Source organism: Desmodus rotundus, chromosome 10, assembly GCF_022682495.2.
Source record: "Desmodus rotundus isolate HL8 chromosome 10, HLdesRot8A.1, whole genome shotgun sequence".
NCBI classification, from domain to species: Eukaryota; Metazoa; Chordata; class Mammalia; order Chiroptera; family Phyllostomidae; genus Desmodus; species Desmodus rotundus.
The window spans coordinates 113,562,818-113,569,555 of NC_071396.1; positions in this window are offsets into that span (position 1 = coordinate 113,562,818).

Below are 6,738 nucleotides of genomic sequence, written 5' to 3' on the forward strand. Positions count from 1 at the left end.
ACAGCCACAGAAGGGAGGCCTGCTGCTGCTGTGCTCAGGTCCAGGCCCCCGGAGTCCTTTTGTGGCAGGTACCACAGGCTCTGAGGTGCCTGCCCTGGCTCCAGAAGGCGTGACTCCCCGTGGGCAGCCCTGCGCCCGCCTCACCTTCCAGCCACATGCAGCCCTGAGACAGGAGCCCAGGGCTCACACGCTGGACCCTGCAACCCCCACACAGCCACCCCTAGATCACCATCGGATACCTGGGTGTGCAGGGGTCGGGCTGTTGCTCGTCCTCGCGGGGAGGACGACCCTCCCACAGGTGAGCCTGCAGCTCCAAATGTGTGGGGTCCAGATGCCCCATAGGTGCTTCAGCACACAGGGCAGCATAATGGGAAAAGTCAGTCCCTGACTCGAGTGCACGACCCCCGTGTGGCCAGGGCTCTCAGACACACCAGGTACGCACGTGGAGCCAGAGGAAGAAGGGGAGGTCAGCAATTAGTCCTTCTCTGGGGATGGCTCCCATGGGGTCTTCCTGGACCAGTGATGCAGCTGGTTGTGGGGTCCCTTGTGAGATTACAGCAAGGAGGGCTCCCCTTTCTCTGGACGATCAGAATTCACAAGGAGAATGGACACAGGTCATACTTCTGAGCTTTTACTTGGAAACGATGTGGAAACTCCCAGCCTGTGGGAGAAGGCGGGACAGGTCCCCTCCAGGCCCCTGTGAGTTCTCACTGTCCCCAGGCTTCTCCTGCCACAGCCTCACCTTCAGCAGATGGCCTGAGGTGGGCCCTGGGCTCTGGGCACCAGGGTCTGAGGTTCCGGAAAACTTGTGGTGAGGGCTTATCTCCGCAGGAGCCAGTCTTCAGGTTCAGGACCTGCAGCTCTGGAGTGCTGGCCCTTCCCCTTCTCAGGGACCCTGCTGCTCCCCAGGACGGGTATAAACACAGGGACTGGAGTGCTCCTTGCAGCTGGTCTGCCTGTTTCTCCCCACTGGACAGAGCTGAGGATTTTTTAAAACACAAGCCCGTTTTCTCTCCGACTTCATCCCACACCCACAGAACTCTACGTCTCTGCCAAGTTTCAGGAGTCTGCACCGCCCTGGTTAACCCAGGAAGCAGGTGGCCTGGTCGGCCCACAGCCCTTTGGTGAACAATTTAATTGCTTTTGCGGGGGGCTGTGGGGACCGATGGTCTTCTATGTTTTAGTTCTCTGACCGAAGCCCATTTAGATGGTGCAGAATCCTCGGTCTTTGATTTCTGATAAATGCTGATTTCCATGAAAAAACCCTAATTATCTCCGTCTCTTCCCTCCCTCCAGGCAGAGTCCCCAGGGAAGGCAGTGCCTACCCTTTGGCACCACAGAGGCCCTCTCCCACCCTGGTAGCTCGTAGTGACACTGAAGTCCCCCCCATCCCCCGTCTTGGGCAGCGCCCTTCCCTCCCCATGTCCAGGTCACAGCTGCGGCCCTGATGCAGACCCAGCCTCTGGGCACCAAGGAGACCTGCATCCATTTGGAACATATTCCCGTAGGACCCCCCCAACCCCGGTTTTCTCCCCAGTGGTTGACTCTCTGCTTCGATGGCTCTAAGAACTTCTGTCTGTTAAACACCAGGGACCAGTCTCTGGGAGCAAGAAGGGTGAAGATGATGAAATAGTCCTTTTGTGGTTGGGTTGCCAGTAGTACAAATGGTAGTGAACTTGAGCAGACAGCATTCTGGTTTCTACCAGTACAGCGTCTGTGAGGGACCTGCACCTGTGCTCAGGGCCAGGCTCACCGTTCATCCCTCTGCCCCCCGCAAAACATCCGGGATTGGGGATTTTCTTTTTTTTAAGCAGTGATTTGCCACCACATGGGGAGGGCGGGAGGACAGCATTGGAGAGAGTGTTACAGAGCAGGGGAGGGGGTGGTTCACAATAAATTATTACAGAAAGGATTCCCCCTTTCTGTCTCTGGAGGTTCCTTCCCCCACGCCCACCTGCTAGGTTCAAAATGCCTGCCGCCAGAGGAAAGACGTCTCTCAATGCCAGAGACTGGTGAAAAGGAAAGGAATTGTTTATTTAAAAGTTACACAGACTTAGAGTAATGGCTTAATGTCTTCAATAAGATACTAAAGTCCTTTAGAATACCCACAGATGCACAGTCCTTCCCTCTCCCTGTGCCCAGTCCAGAGTACCGTGTCTCAGGAAAAGAAGTAGAAGTCCGTGATTCAGGCTCCCAGCACCATCAGCTGTGTGGCTGCCGCAATCTCCAGTTAATCCAAAGCCATGCGGCACCTTCTCATGGCCCACCAACAAGAGTCCTTTCTCCCCTTTTTCTATGGCTGCAAAGTCTCTCCTGCTGCCTAAGCCGCGTGGCAAAAAGAAGCACTCCAAAACCTCGTGGTCCTCTTCCTTTTCCTTCAGAACCGCATGGTCCTCTCTTCACTTCACCAAAGCTGCCTGATCCTCTCCCTTCTCCTCCAAAACCTTGTGGTCCTCTCTTTCCCTTCATCAGAACCGCGTGGACCTCTATCTATCTACTTCAGAACCACATGGCCCTCTTCCTTTCCCCTCAGAACCTTGTGGTTCTCTCCATTTACTTCAGAACCGTGTGGCCCCCTATTTACTTCAGAGCCACATGGTCTCCTCCTCTATGGCTGCCGCACCTAGGTTTAAATCCCAGTGCCCATCTTCCTTTGCAGCCCCATTTCTGACTCCTCCTACAGTCAGTTACACCTGCCAGCATCCTTGTATTCTTCCAGCTTTACTGGGCTGCCATAGGAAGTCTGGGCAGGTGTGGCCCCATGGCATGGAGCCAATCATCTCCAAGCTCTCCCACAGGCCCTGTAACCAGGGGGAGTTGCTTCCCAGTCCCATCTTGGGTGGAATTGGGTCTCATCCCCCTGGCTCAAAGCATGGCCACAGCTACTTAACAACACATCCATGAAACCAGTTAAAGGTTATAGATATGTTAAATGACTGTGCCAGGGGTTAGCTGCAAAGCTCTTGCTACCCAAAACAGCTCTGAATGGCCCTGTTCCATGTGTCCCATCCCCCCTGGCTCAGGCCTGTGGGGGTAAGGACATCCTATATACATTTTTCTAATATTTCCTGGACACCCCGAGCTCTGGACCCCATCACACATCCCTTCCTGGGGCCCTCCTCTTGGCTGCACCCTGCTTCAAGAGCACGCTGAGATGGGGTCTGCTGGGGCCCATCCTGTCCAGGACACCTCCCCACACCCCCCCTCCAGAACGGGGTGCACACACAGCAGGTCTCTCCCCAGGGCTGAAGAAGGTCTGGTTGCCTGAGCTTTGGGGCTCTGGTTTTGTCCTATTGCAGTAATAGTAATAATAGTTTTAGTAATAATAATAATAATAATAAACAATAACTAACAATACCTCTCATAGTCATCCCTGGGGTTGGCTGGCTGGCTGTGGAACTGCTGAGGAGCGTTTGTTTTAGAATTATTTTCCACTCGTGATGTTTTCTGGATGGAATCCCATGCATATGTGACATTAAGGGGGAGCCACTGTCCTCGGCTGGGTGACTGGGGCTCGCCGAGGGTCAGGTTGGATCCAGCAGACTCCCACCTGGTCAGGACAGGCACCGGATGTGCGTCCATGGAGGTGGCTCTGGGGAGACGGTGTCTCCTCTGTGTGGCGGTCTGAGCTCGGGCCACGGACTCCCATGGACCAGCCTTCAGGAGGCATGGGAGGCCATGTAAGACTGGTCACTGACCCCCTTCCCCTGCAGGGAACGCTGTTGGGGTGCACGTTCCCTTCGGGGAATCATCCACATGTTGGCAACCTGCTGTTTGGATGAGGCCCCCTCTGGCCCTGCATGCAGGCCCCTTGGAGGATGGGCAGCTGGCGTGGGGGCTCAGCCTGACCAGCAGAGGCTTCCTGTGGGCACATAACTGCCCCCCAGAGCCCAAGAGTCTGGCACACAGTCCCCACCGTGGGTCACCCTGAACTTTGTCCAACGGCGAAGGCAGCGTGGAGAACAGGGTGCTCCCAGTCAGGAACCTGTGAACAAGAGCTGGGGCGGGTTGGCTCAGAGACCCGGAGAGGGGAGTGTGTCAGAAGCGAGGTCTGGCAGGGTCCCCTCCCCGCACTGCGAGATCCCCAGCGAGGAGTCGGTGGTGGCCTGGGGTGCAGGGATGACCAGGAGGTGAGGGGCATCGATAGGCATCGGGGGCACCTCAACTTGGTGCAGTTAATGGGTCGAAACACTCAGACGCGGGCATTAAACACACTCATGAAATCCCCAAACCAGAGCCGAGCTGAGCTTCCAAAGTGACTGAGATGTATAGCAAATAAAAGTCTGAAATTACAGAAAGCTTTTTACAGAGATTGCTCTGCAGGACCAGGGGAGAGGCTCTTCTGCTCTCTGTCGAGTTATTACAGAATTCTATTTTGTTTTTAACATCATGGTTTTTAATAAGAAACCATCTGGCAGCATCCTCCCCCCCCCATTGAGGGTATTGATTTGTGGGCCTTTTTAGCTGGAAGACTGATTTTGTAATAATTTACCAAACAGAAGTGTCCTTTTCCTGATGCGGAGACAGGGTCTCCTGCAGGGGACATCTGTTTGTGGAGCGCGCTTGGGGGGTCCGTGACCTCGTTACACCTTGGCGGGTGGGGGGGGGTCCCTCTCCTGAACACCTCCCAGGGTCTGAGTCGAGCACACGGGCCGTTTTGTTATAGAACACGCGGGGTGTGTTTCACGATAAAGTTTTACAGAAAGGATTCCCCCTTTCTGTCTCTGGAGGTTCCCCCACGCACACACACACCTACTAGGTTCGAAATGCACGCCGCCAGAGGAAAGACGTCTCTCAATGCCAGAGACTGGTGAAAAGGAAAGAAATTATTTATTTAAAAATCACACAGACTTAGAGTAAGGACTAAATGTCTTCATTAAGATACTAAAGTCCTCTAGAATACCCACAGATGCACAGTCCTTCCCTCTCCCTCTGCCCAGTCCGGGGTACCGTGTCTCAGGAAAAGATGTAGAAGTCCGTGATTCAGACTCCCGGCACCATTAGTTGTGTGGCTGCCGCAATCTCCAGTTAATCCAAAGCCATGTGGCAGCCCATGCCACAGCCCACCAGCAAGAGTCCTTTCTCCCCTTGTCTTCCCGGCAAAGTCTCTTCAGCTGCCTAAGCCGCGTGGCAAAAAGAAGCACTCCCAAACCACATGGTCCTCTCCTATTCACTCCGCCAAAGCTGCATGTTTCCCTCCCTTCTTCCCCAAAACCTCGTGGTCGTCCCTCTTCTCCTTCAGAACCACGTGGTCCTCTCTCTCTATGGCTGCCGCACCTAGGTTTAAATCCCAGCGCCCATCTTCCTTTGCAGCCCCATTTCTGACTCCTCCTACAACCAGTTACACCTGCCAGCATCCCTGTATTCTTCCAGCTTTACTAGGCTGTCATAGTAAGTCCAGGCAGGTGTGGCCCCATGCATAGCATGGAGCCAATCATCTCCATGCTCTCACGCAGGCTCTGTAACCAGGGGGAGTTGCTTCCCAGTTACATCTTAGGTGGAATTTGCTCCCATCCCCCTGGCTCAAAGCGTGCCCACAGCTATTTAACATATGCATGAAACCAGTTAAAGGTTATAGATATGTTAAATGACCGTGCCAGGGGTTAGCTGCAAAGCTCTTGCTACCCAAAACAGCTCTGAATGGCTCTGTTCCGTATGTCCCTTCCCCATGCTCAGGCTTGTGGGTGTGAGGACATCCTATATATTTTTTTCTAATATTTCCTGAACACCTTGAGTTCGGGACCCCATTACAAATCCCTTCTTATGGCCCTCCTCTTGGCTACACCCTGCTTCAGTTCCAGGAGGCGGCGCTGGGCCACCCCAAGCAGAGGCTGAGGGGCGAGGTGGGCGGCTGCACGCTGACCTTGGGGAGTAGCCGTGCCCGGGCCACGCGGGGTTCCGGACACAGGGCTAGGAGGAGAACGGTCTGAAGCGGCCCAGGGAGCCCCTGCTGGACACGCTGCTGCCAGGCAGCTGGGCCGCACCTCAGGAGGCACAGAAGGAAGTGAGACGCCCCATTAGAAAGGGAAAACGGTGCCGAATACACAGCTGCCTCCAAAACATCTCCCGCTCTGGCCAGAGGTGCCGGGGTGCCAGATGGGCAGTGCCAGGGAGTGGAACCAGGGTGCCCACCGACACTGCACCTCCAAGGGACACACAGGAGCGATCGGCCAGCAAGCCACACGGGCGGAAACTTAAAGTGGGAGGGAGGGTCGGAGAGGGACAGATGACAGGGGCATCTGTAGGGAAGATCCAGAAACATCCACAAACTGCCAGACTAACTCGTGATTTTACTCAAGCCACTGGGTTCAAGGCCAATTTACAAAAATCAAGCTGATTTATTTAGAAAAGCACCAAAAGGAAAAATTTTAAATGCCCCAGCAATGGCATGTGGGCATCTGTCCGGAGCCCACCAACAGCCGACCCTTGACACAGTCGGGACGGATGAGATGCGTCTGCACAGCAGAGGCAGCTGTGGCTGGACTTCCTGTATATCTCTTCTTGCATGTCTTTGCTATTACTAGGTGGTGGGATTTTTGAGCACTTGTATTTCAGGTCCACTGATCTGCAGAATTCCAACGCAATTGTACAAATTGATTTCTTGGCCATAGAACAAAAGTCCCTTATAACCCCTCTGCAGCCTACTTCCCCTACCTATTGGAAGATTAATATTAGACAATGGGCAGGCCAGCTGCCTGGAAAATAGAGAAAAGTTTTACTAGATGTTCCCCTTAGGTC